The 13,058-nt window shown below is 36.2% G+C and overlaps 1 pseudogene; it reads left to right on the top strand.

Annotated features, from left to right (window-relative positions):
- The first annotated feature begins 9,750 nt into the window (after window positions 1-9,750).
- The window catches only part of LOC132065808 (katanin p60 ATPase-containing subunit A1-like), a 4,805-nt pseudogene continuing 1,497 nt past the window's right edge, over window positions 9,751-13,058 (top strand).

Genomic DNA, 13,058 nt, shown 5'->3' with positions numbered 1-13,058 from the left:
CGACTCAAGTAAATGGAATGATCGACTTATGTCTTAACGAAATGAATGTATCAATGAAACGTTCATTTGAAATCTAGTCATAACACAAAAGAGAAGAGAAATCCCTACATACCTCGTCGATGGAGTTATATATGTTTCCCGAGTCCTCGAATGCCTTACGGATGATTTCCTACATAATACAGACTATTCAAGATTAAAACCAAGGTCATAGCTTATATAAATCTTCATTTAGACATTTAATCGAGCAACTCATGGGCATGAATTTATAGGCCCTTTTTGTAGCGAAATTTTCCCGTAAAACGCTACCAAATTCTACTTTTCTACTTCTCCTCTTCAATATGATCCCATCCATATCACCATAACTCCAAACAACACAACAAAACCATATAAAACAGCCCAACAAATAAGCTAAGTTCATGAAAGTTTCATAAGAATATAGAAGAGCTTGTTCTATGGGGTTTTCACCAATTTCTATGATCAATTACTTGTAGAAGTTCAAAGAGATCAAAAGGAAGTTAAAATATACCTTAGGTCATGAAAATCACTTCAAACTCCAAGTTACTTCAAAGCAAGGTTTTCCTCCGAAAGGTGAAATAGTGAAGAAATCACAATTTCGAAGTTGCCATGTTGTTCTTCATGTTAAAGTTGATATATTTGCTCTTGGTTTGGATTGAGATTGATGGAGGATTAATTGGAGAGGGTTTGAGGGTTTTCTAGGTTGGGGATGGTGAGAAAATGGAAGAAACATTCGTGCAAGGGGCCTATATATACTTGGGCAATTTAAAGCAGCACACTGTTCCCGCGGCAGTTTGCGTCCCTGGACGGAAATGTGAATTTCTCTCTACTCCGATGTCGTATCGATGAACGGTAAAATGCAATGGAAACTAGACTCGTAGGCCTTCGATTTGATAGGTGGATCACCCCGTAACTCCAAGTATATTGAGAGAAAAGCTCTGAGACATCTGATCCAAATTTCAGTGAAATTTACAAACTTAACTTGCGACGCCCTTTGTCGACTTTTGTATTACAACTCGTTTGACTTCCAAACTTAACAAACGACCATTATACGATTAAAAACTTCATATTATTATTTTCTTAGCATGTGAAGAACTCCTAATCTCACCCAAAAGTACAAGTTATCATATTCCCAACTTGCCGACTTTTGACGAAACTCATGCTTCTTTGATTCATTCACCCTCCAAATCTTCCGCCACTTACTAATATTATTTATAGACTCTTGTAACCATTTATATTAATAAGCTCAATCCCTTTTAACTTCAAGATAATTTCTTTTTGAACTTGCGTCGACTAACTCATGATGCGACTTTAACGTGCGAAAATCTGAGGTGTAACATCCTTCCCCCCTTAAGAACATTCGTCCTCGAATGTTGAGGAATATTCTAACTCTTGGGATTTCAAAAATTTCAACAGAGTTTCCTCTGTAAATAGGACTATCCAAAACCTATCAAACAGCCCAAACAATTGTCCAAAGCCACACAGGGCCACTCAACAACATAATAATATCAATTTGGCCCCTCACGACCGTCTATTTATACAAAAATCATAATAAGTCAGTCATAACTTACCTCAACCGTCCTTTGCTGAAGTCTGCAACATACTGGCCATATCTGTCTCAACAATAAAATCTAACAAGGTATATAAAAATTTAATATTTATAACTGGAAAGGAGGTATCTTAGTACACATTTTTTTTTCTTTCTTTCAACTTTGTAGCTTGTAAATGATGATTTTAAAGATCAGGGGTAGTGATGGGGTACTTATGATATTTAGATGTGCAGAACACCGGATAAACTACTTTAAATTTCTTACGCACATCAAACTTATCGACTACTACTTAGTCGGTCCCACTGCAAGATAAGTCTACCTTTCTCGGCGAGTCTCAATAGGCCTTTCATTGGTGGTGATTCCAGTGAAATTCCAAAGTCGAGATGCCGGTTACCCGAATAGACTTCCTTTGAGAAACTTGTCAATATCGCTAAGATGTCTAAAGGAGACGGGGATGTTTAGTCCTTCACCCTTTTTCATTACTTATTACTATTTGTTGTACCAAATCATAACTCCATCTTCTTGCCAAGAGTTACATACTCGGATGGTGGCGTTTACTACGGATGAACTCAAACCACCTATGTTACTTGTAAGTTTAGTATGAGCACATATATCTTCTTGGAAGGACCTCTAGAATTGTGCACCTTAGTCTGGTAAGATAAGGACTGGAATCCTACGAGATTGAGTCATTTTATTTCTATTTAATTTGGCAAAAATCTTTCAACCATGAGCGTAGTTTGAACAAACCAGAACTAGTTCTACTCACGATTTCTCAAGGGAATTAAACTCGCGATGGACGTTGCCTAATCCTGAAATAACACTCCGTATTATAGCTTACAGCCTTCAACCCAAACTGAGTGTAATGGTTTCATTTTCTAACAACTTGTCGGGCTTATTTCTTGGATTCCTTGCACAGTTAAGTGACATATTTCATCTCTAGCCTCAGCACATAACGGGCCAATGGTCCAATCCTTGTCGATACTCTTCATATCTTATTGTCATATCCATTTTCACTTCTAGTTCCTTTCATCTACTAATCCCTTTGGTCCGGTCCGTATCATCTTATTATTTGCAACGTTACTTATCTTTTGCTTCGGAACTTAATTGCACCGACATCCTTAACTTGTATAACGAATCTGCTTACAATGGTTACATCGTGTTCAGGCCTCCACTTCCCCAGTGCTCTGTATCTTAAATACAACTATGTCTCTTCTCAATTTGCTTTTATTTATCTTAGTTATTTGGTCTTTGTCTGAAATTTCTATTTGCTTTCTCGAACCTGAACTTGCTTGCAATTATCGTTACTCCCTCTACATTAGTCTTTTTTTCGATGAGTGTCCCCTTTTTCATTCACGTATACTTTCCCTGACATCTCCTAATTACCGGGTACATTAGACTTCCTTTGATAGCTTCCCCCCTTATTGGGGCATCGTCCCTTCAATAATTTCCAAAGACTTCACTTTATTACAACTTCTGTTCCTATCGTCTTATTCTTTCAAAAAAATTCCTTGTGTGTCAACTTACTTCCTTCACCACATCCCTCGTATCGAAGAAATTCTTGCTTTACCCTTTCGTGTAGAGATAGCATCCATGTCTTTTAACATTTCGTCCTCAGTTAATTATCCTTCGTAGTCAACCTCTTACTGCGAGAACTCCCCATATTCATATATATACCGATATATTTTCTCTCGTACCCGTTGGTGACTATTATTCATTTTGCGATACTTTTCACTTCCCTTTTTGCATTTATCCCTTCTTATCAAAACACTCCTTTACTTTAAGCTTTCATGCAAGATATTGTCTTGGATGAGTCACACTTTTTCTTATTCCGTTGTTGCTATTCGCTCTCACGTCTATATACTTTACAAGCTATCAATGTCTTATTCGTTTTACAGAATCTCTCATGCTTCAATTTCTTCTCAAGATACCTTGTAAATGTTGATTTTTCTTCCATAAAGCTCACCTTTCTTCCAGAGGCATTTTGTTTTCTAACCTCATCTCATCAGGCTTCCAAGTCCGCCGATTAGGATTATGTAGCTCGCCACCTTGCTATTTCGATTCTTACCGTTATCATCCTTTTTGTCCAGCTTCTTGTCGTTATATTTATCGTATCTAGCCCGTTCCCTTTCTATCTTTCTATTAACCTTAATCCTTTATTTACTCCAGGAATCTTGTTCAAACACCCTATCGTCACCCATTTCCTCTATGTTTATAATCCCTTCATGTCATGGTCTCCTTCGTATTCCTATTAATCGATGATTTTTGTTATAACATCTCCTCCTGCCAGTCCTGTTTCTTTTCCTCACCACTCCTACTGAAGGCATCATCTACAAATTTCACACGCGCATTAGCACAGGTCTCCAAGTATAACTTAAGTGATCGTCATACAAGCCCCCAAATTAAAACACCGACCTTTACTCCCTGTCAAGGTCTGCGACGCCACTTGCGGCTCCGCAGGTTCTGCCTGCGTCTCGCAGGTGGTGTCTTGGTGGCCGCAGGTTGTGTCGGCCTACGCTTAGATGCGGAACTTCCGTCGAAACTTGCTTTCGATGTTCCTACGAACCTAAAACTTTCCCGAAACAATTTAACTATTCCAACTTATAGATTCCTGTTATGGTAATAGCATTACCTTATATTCATAGAGTCATTGACTTTATTCTGCATCGCTCCTCTTTCACTCACTTTCATCGAGTCGTTGGCCATTCTCTCTCATTCTTCCTTCACTTATTGTTACCATAATGTCCTCCATCCCTGGGTAATTCCTTATAATTCAAATCCACAATAGAGAAGCAATACTATTCTCAACATAAAGAAGTCTATCAACTAGCCGACGAACGGTGAGCCTGCTTTAACATAGTTTTACGGCATTAACCCCTTCTAACTCCCTTTTAAAATTTATTTTACACTATCAACCCACGCATGAATACATATACGTCACATTTCCAGCCACTCAATATAACAAAACTCGCTCAACATATACACACGATACAACTATCAATTCAAGTACACCATTTATCCATTTCTCCCATCTTAGATTTATGACATCATCGAATCACACACATAAAGAGGAAAGGAGATCTTACTTTGGAACATCTTCCACAATACCAAATCACAACCTAACAATATTTCTTACGACTCTGTACAACAAAAGTAAGCTCAACCTGTCAAGTTGTCATATAATACCCGTTTATAACACAACTTCATCATCTATTCCTTCAACTTACAACTTGTATTAACTATATACATCTTAAAATATTACGTAATCTCATCAACAGTCGGATACGAATTTTCAAATCTCGTGAAGTCAAGGCAGCCCAAATACGATAAAAACAACTTCAACAATCGGGTTTACAAATTCTGATCGTCGCCTCGTAAGTTATTACCGGGGACATGCCTTAGATACTCATACTAGCTCATCAAAAATCATAGACAAAAGATCATACCTTGACTGCCTTCGTTCAAACTCTTTACCTCTTTACTTCACTACAAGGTAACCTCCGAAGCTCTTGGATTCACATTAGAGGATGGAAAGCGACTAATACCTTTTTCCGGCATCCCTGTTCAGTTTCTCTTAACCGTACTTTTCTTTCAGATCAGCATTACATCGAAAAAAAGAAACAAGATGAGAAATAGTAATTTAAATACTTATGACTCCGCTCTATCCGCACGATCTATATTTCAAGGAAGGTAACATCCTAAATGCCCGTAGCCTCCTGATTATAAATGTGGCGCGCTACACATCCATAATCAAGACTCTACTAGACACGGCTTATAGACATCCCTAGGACAGACCTGCTCTGATACCAAGTTTGTCACACCCCAACCTTGGGGTGTGGCCGGCACCCGGCACCCGAAGGGCCGAGCGAACCAACTGTGATATCTAAACTCTATAACGTGAATCATAGGCCGACGAGGCCACTGAATAACAATAGTAAGAAGTATATCATAACAACCTGCAAGCAAAAAAGGCCCAACAACACATATATGCATAACTAGGGCCGACAAGGCCACAACCAAGAAAGACAACTAGTCAGAAGGCCGGCAAGGCCAAACACAATACCTGTACACCGACCGATAGTCCGTAAGCCTCTAAGAGCACTAATATGCATCAACCGGTCGGGACGGTGGCTCTCTCTCTCTCTCTCTCTCTCTCTCTATATCTATATATATATATATATATATATATATATATATATATATATATATATATATATGCATCTATTTGATGACTCGACCAACAACTCCGGAGAAGGGAGTACGGATATCCCTGCTGAACTCTGGTACCCTACTGAGAAAGGTACAACAATCCGTCTACTTGTACCTATGGGCATGATCACAACGCACAAAATGCGCGATACGAAATATGTACCGAGTATGTAAGGCAGTAAGCATAAACATAACATAAGCATAAGAGATACAGATAATCATGGGAAAGAGATGTAGAGACAACCGAAATCTAAACGAGGCCACTGAGGGCGACCATAATCATGACATAAATGTAAATGCATGCCCGTAAAATCATTCCTCATTGTGGAGGCATATATCATATCATATAACAATAATAAATCCCTCTGTGGGGTGAGCTCATCATCATAACATCATCTCTGCCCAACTGATCAGTGGCAATGCACAGCTACGTGCCTACCCGGCCGCCTACAACACGGCTCGGTAAAGAAAGAAATACATCTAGGTGCACATCTACGTGCCTACCCGGCCGACTATAGCGCGGCTCGGTAATGAAAGAAAATGTCAATACATATATATATATATATATATATATATATATATATATATATATATATATATAAGTGCAATGCAAGACTGACCTCAGAAGAAATATCATGGAAAGAGTCGGAGTGACCTATCGTCGTTATCCTCCGACTATCATTATTGTCGCTACGTTTATCATTATTTGATCATTAGGCCAAAGAAGTAAAAGTAAAAGGAAACATATTGTTATGAATTATTCACGAAGCCAAAGTTAGCCAAACTCTTATGAAATATGATCGACACAACTTTTATCGGAAAGAGTGTGCAAAGCAGAGGTTCGTTACCTTGGAGCAATATACAAGAAGATAAGGATTAACTCAATTAAAGGAATACAATCAACTCAACTTTGGTGTGAAGAGTACAGTAACTAATATCATTCTTCATTCGATAAACAAGAGGGATACGAAATGTGAAAGGTACTTCAATACAAGCTATTCATGAGAAAAGGGTAAGTTTAACCATTTTGGGACATAATCGACACAAGTTGAACGAAAAGTCTTTTAATCGATAGCCAAAAGGAGATGTGGACCATAATTTGGTACAAGTCATAGATGAAGTATGTGTCAGCTCAAATATGATGGAACGTGATCGATCCAAGTTAGCGGGACAACTTTTCAATGAAAGGTCATTTGAAATCTAGTCATGCCACAAAAGAGAATAAAGCCCTACATACCTCGTCGATGGAGTTATATATGTTTCCCGAGTCCTCGAACGCCTTACGAATGATTTCCTACATAATACGGACTATTCAAGATAAAACCAAGGTCATAGCTTATAGAAATCTTCATTTAGACATTTAATCGAGCAACTCATGGGCATGAATTTATAGGCCTTTTTGTAGCGAAATTTTCCCGTAAAACGCTACCAAATTCTACTTTTCTACTTCTCCTCTTCAATATGATCCCATCCATATCACCATAACTCCAAACAACACAACAAAACCATATAAAACAGCCCAACAAATAAGCTAAGTTCATGAAAGTTTCATAAGAATATAGAAGAGCTTGTTCTATGGGGTTTTCACCAATTTCTATGATCAATTACTTGTAGAAGTTCAAAGAGATCAAAAGGAAGTTAAAATATACCTTAGGTCATGAAAATCACTTCAAACTCCAAGTTACTTCAAAGCAAGGTTTTCCTCCGAAAGGTGAAATAGTGAAGAAATCACAATTTCGAAGTTGCCATGTTGTTCTTCATGTTAAAGTTGATATATTTGCTCTTGGTTTGGATTGAGATTGATGGAGGATTAATTGGAGAGGGTTTGAGGGTTTTCTAGGTTGGGAATGGTGAGAAAATGGAAGAAAAATTCGTGCAAGGGGCCTATATATACTTGGGCAATTTGAAGCAGCACACTGTTCCCGCGGCAGTTTGCATCCTTGGACGGAAATGTGAATTTCTCTCTACTCCGATGTCGTATCGATGAACGGTAAAATGCACTGGAAACTAGACTTGTAGGGATTCGATTTGATAGGTGGATCACCCCGTAAATCCAAGTAGATTGAGAGAAAAGCTCCGTGACATCTGACCCAAATTTCAGTGAAATTTACAAACTTAACTTGCGACGCCCTTTGTCGACTTTTGTATTACAACTCGTTTGACTTCCAAACTTAACAAACGACCATTATACGATTAAAAACTTCATATTATTATTTTCTTAGCATGTGAAGAACTCCTAATCTCACCCAAAAGTACAAGTTATCATATTCCCAACTTGCCGACTTTTGACGAAACTCATGCTTCTTTGATTCATTCACCCTCCAAATCTTCCGCCACTTACTAATATTATTTATAGACTCTTGTAACCATTTATATTAATAAGATCAATCCCTTTTAACTTCAAGATAATTTCTTTTTGAACTTGCGTCGACTAACTCATGATGCGACTTTAACGTGCGAAAATCTGAGGTGTAACATAGATATTCCAACTTGTCATGTTAATCATGTTAATACCTAGCAACATATTAAACTAAAGCTCTAAATAATTTTTTTATATTTGAATTTTAAATTTTAATACTTATGTATAGATTTAAAAAAATTCTCTCTTTTAATTCTAATTCATTTAGATTATATGCTAGTTTGTTATTTTGCCGCTTTTTAGCCGGGTCATATTTGATTAGATATAAAATATGAATTTGATTAAATGAGTTTGATGAGTTAAATAAGTCAATTATCAAAAAATATGGGGCTCTAATAACGTGGCATGCCAACTAGGAGAGACGGAGGCTTTTGAGGTGTTTACTATTTTTTGAGGAAAATAGTGATACTTGAATGACTTTGTTGTCCTAAATGAAACAAAAGTGACTTTTATAAGATATTCTCTAAACTTGGTTGGCCATCCAAGGAATTAAAGTATGAGTCTAAAATCACACAGACTTATAATTTGAGTAAGTACATTTCAAATTTTGCAGGTGGCATCATTACAAGCAAAGCCAACAGTAGGACAGAATTTGCAAGTCTAAAAGCAACAACTATAACAACTACAACAACTACAACAACAATTTGCAGGTCTAACGGCAACTAATTACTCAAACAATTCTACTGTTTCAAACAACATTCAAAGTGCTGGGCAGGTGAATAATTACAGAAAGAAAACGCAACAAGTGGTACAAATATCTCGTGTGCCTCTAATATTATCCGAGAACATTTTGATAATGTTGCTTTTTAGGCCATCATCTAGACTCAAATCACATACTGTATTTTACCCAACTCCGATCTTAAATAATTTTTTTAATCTTTACAGAATTTGTTATATTATACTTTTCCAACTATTTCTTGTTTTAGATTACAAAGTTCTCTTTTTCTTTTATAAAAATCTTACGGTGGACGGATCGGCCTTCTTTGCATGCAGTGAATAGTTACGGAAACTCTGGGCAACAAGTTGTACAAATACCTCATGTGTCTTTAATAATATACGAAAACATTTAAAACTGTTGCTTTTAAGGCCATCATGTAGACTCAAATCACAAAGTATTTTACCAAACTCCAATCTCAAATAATCTTTAATCTTCGCTCTACAAGGCAAAATTGATTATAGATGAGATTTTACATAAAAGCAGTGGATTTATTGTTACATAAATAAAATCAAGTTAGTATGCGTTAAATTGATGTAATTTTTTAGAGCAATTGGTGTACCGAAAAGCTCCTTTACTCTAATTATACTAAGCTGAGACTTTATAGTATTGTTACCGTCCTTGTTTATGTTGGGCTAAACGGTCCAAAGAGACTCTTAACATGATGTGATATTGTCCGCTTTGGGCCAACCCACACGGTTTTCCCCAAAAGGCCTCACATCATTAAGAGTATCCAACTCCTTATAAGTAGCTTCTTTTTCTTTCCAGCTACCAATGTGGTACTTTGTTCGCACACCCAACAATCTCCCCCTCGAACTAAGTTCCACATGGCTCATTATCATACCATGGATCAGAGATTCAACATGTCTGTGTGCCACCCACATCGTCAGAGTATTTACGGTCACCGAAGCCCAAAGGCTGTGTATGCGTCTTCAAAGCTACGGGTAAAGGTCGTAAACAGGCGCGTAGACGGGCAAAGGCACTGAGCCGGGCCGCCACACTCCGCCATCTTCATACTCATCCCGCCAAACCATTGGCTCTGATACCAGTATACTCTTAACATGATGTGATATTGTCCGATTTGGGCCAAGCCCACACGGTTTTCCCCAAAAGGCCTCACATCATTAAGAGTATCCAACTCCTTATAAGTAGCTTCTTTTTCTTTCCAGCTACCAATGTGGTACTTTGTTCGCACACCCAACAGTTTACAACTTTCAGAATGGTGTAAAAGGCGTTGAGTCAAAAGGAAAATACAATGGACCTGATCCTGAATTTGCTGCTAAGCTTGAGAAGGAAATATTGGAAAAAATTAATCCAGGGGTGAAAGGGGATGACGTTGCAGGATTAAGTGAAGTCAAGAGGATTCTACAGGAAGCAGTGGTACTACCACTGTTGATGCCTGAGTATTTCCAGGTATTGCAGATATTTGATTCTGAATATTAGGATACTAATGAACGATATATTGGTGTACGTTTGATAATATTTCAGTAAAATATTTTTCATCATTTTCTGGTGTCCCAAAGGAGGAAAATTATGTATTTTCTTTATAACTATCTTAACTTTCAATTTGATACAAATTTTTTACTACTTAATATTGACAATAGGTCTGAAAAAGTATCTAAAGTATCAAATTTAGATATTTGTATCCTGTCGAAGTAAGGAACTAGGGCTGGCTGAAGCCTAAAGCCACCAAAGCAGTGGCTTTAGGCCCCAAATATATTAGGGCCCCAAAATAATTTGTATTATATATATGATTTTTAAAAAATTATATTTTTATTATTAGTGATAAATAATTTTCTGGATCATTTTACTATCAAATATTACATATATATATTTTCAAAGTTTATGCTACTTTTTAGAAATATGATTGATGTAATTACAGTTAGAAGTTGTAGTCAATTAAATTTATAATTACTTCCTACTTTGTAATATGGTTTAATTCACTTCAACTTAAATCAATCTAATTTATATTTTTGACTTTGTAAGATCTTCTCTAACTCTTTGAGTGCCTTTTTAGATATTTTTCAAGCTCAAGCTAAGTAGATTATTAAACAATCAGAATAGAAAAGACATTATTAAGCCCCTTCAATATTTTTTAAGGCATAATAGTCATTGACGGTTTTAATCTATTTTGTTAGTTAAAGTGATACGAAAATATTTATATGTAGAAGATGATACTCTTATTGGCCTGAAGTCTTACTTCTATTTTTAAATGTTTCCATTGCTTATAAAATAATTTTGAAAAGTTTTTTGTAACAATCGCTTGAACTAAATTAAAAAAAAAAAACTAAATCGATGAAATGATCGTAACACAGAATATAAGACTCATGATTCAGTTAATGTCTCATGAAAAATTACACGAATTGACTATATCGTCAATTGAAAAAAAAAATACACTTTAAAAAAGCTATAAGAATAAATAACAAATAAAATATATTAAAATTTTACTAAATAAATATAAGGCCTCCTTTTAAATTCCGGCTTTAGGCCACGGGTTCTCTTGAGCCGCCCCTGTAAGGAACCATGGCATATATGTTTGGAATAGGTTCCATTTTGAGAGAGTTGAATTCATATCAATCGCTTCAACTAACACATTTAGACATTATTATTTAATCTTACTTGAAAAAAAAATCATCAAAATATTTCCGAGTTTGCTAGTTTCATTTTTATTGATGTTTAATATTGACCAACCAAAAACCAAAGGAATTGAAACATTTCATTTAACTTCCTGAAAAAAAGTTTTCCTTTGAGGGAAATGACTTCCGCAAATATTTCATCTAACTTCCGCAAATATTTCATCTAAACCCAATGGAAGTTACAATTTCTTGCTAATATTAAGTTCGGACTTGCAACTATGAACATGTTGTACCTACATGGCACAATAACAAAAGAGTAATGGATACTTAATGTATTGAATGTTACTTGCAAGGAATTAGGAGACCTTGGAGAGGAGTTCTTATGTATGGTCCACCTGGCACAGGGAAAACACACTTGGCAAAAGTATTTTTCTCATTAATTCGAATTTCGAGAATCAAACAGTTTAATTTTGACCGTGAATTCGGGCATGGAATCTTCAAGTAAAAAAAGTACTATAAGTTATAATGATTGACCATTCAAAATATTTAAAAGATATATGAAAAAAGTACCGTCAAAGAAAGACTTGTTTGAATCTTGAAATCCGAAAGGTGCCACATAAATTGGGACGAAGGGAGTAACATATTTTGACTTCTAGGCGTAGATAAATGTTACGGGTTTACACGTCCTAGTAACTAGAGAGATGACCAGCTTGTTGTTGCTTTTTCCCCAGTAAATAAGTGAAGTGCCTCTACTAATTAAGCCTTGCAAGGAGCTACAAAGAGCAGACAAGTTTAAAAGGTGTATGTTTTACCAAAACTGAAGTTTAAGGAAAATAAAAGGTGTATGTTTTACCAAAACTGAAGTTTCACTTGAGCAGCTAAGTCTGCTCTGAATTGATACATACTGGTATATATGTACTGTATGTTTTCCAACCGTAGAGATTTTTATCAAGCTACCAATTAATGCGTCTGAGCAATGCATTAGTGTTTAAACTGTTATTTGCTAGATCATATCTATAGCCTGTAGTTAGTTATCTTTATCAGGTCACCAATTAATGTTTTATCATAAAGATTTTGTAATTTGTATTATAAGTAGCCTGATTTTTGTATAACGTCAATGCATAAATCTTAAACTCTAAATATTTTGTCCTTCACCTATCTCTTGTGTTTGCATACATCCCACAATAATACATATGCTCAACAATCAACATTAGTTTGAGCATAAAAGCTTCTTTAGCATGTTAAACTTATAAATTTTTAGTTTTAATTGTAATACTTTGAAGCTGTTTCTCAGGTCTGCTACAGAGACTGAAGCATCCCGAAGGATGAAGTCTGAACTTCTAGTTCACATCGATGGATTAAACAACTCTAATAATACATCAGGTAAACCGGTGACACTTTTGGCAGCAACAAATTTCCCTGGGAGTCTTGACGAGGCACTAAGGTTAACTTTGTTTACCCCGAAATCGGATAATCAATTGAATTTATATGCGGGTATAGGATATGTGCCTAGTTCATGAGATTGATAAGACAAAAGAAAGTAGAGGTTTGAAGGTTCGTCAATAAGATAGCTAAAA

This window comes from Lycium ferocissimum, chromosome 1, assembly GCF_029784015.1.
Source record: "Lycium ferocissimum isolate CSIRO_LF1 chromosome 1, AGI_CSIRO_Lferr_CH_V1, whole genome shotgun sequence".
NCBI classification, from domain to species: domain Eukaryota; kingdom Viridiplantae; phylum Streptophyta; class Magnoliopsida; order Solanales; family Solanaceae; genus Lycium; species Lycium ferocissimum.
This window is presented reverse-complemented; position numbering and strand designations above follow the sequence as displayed.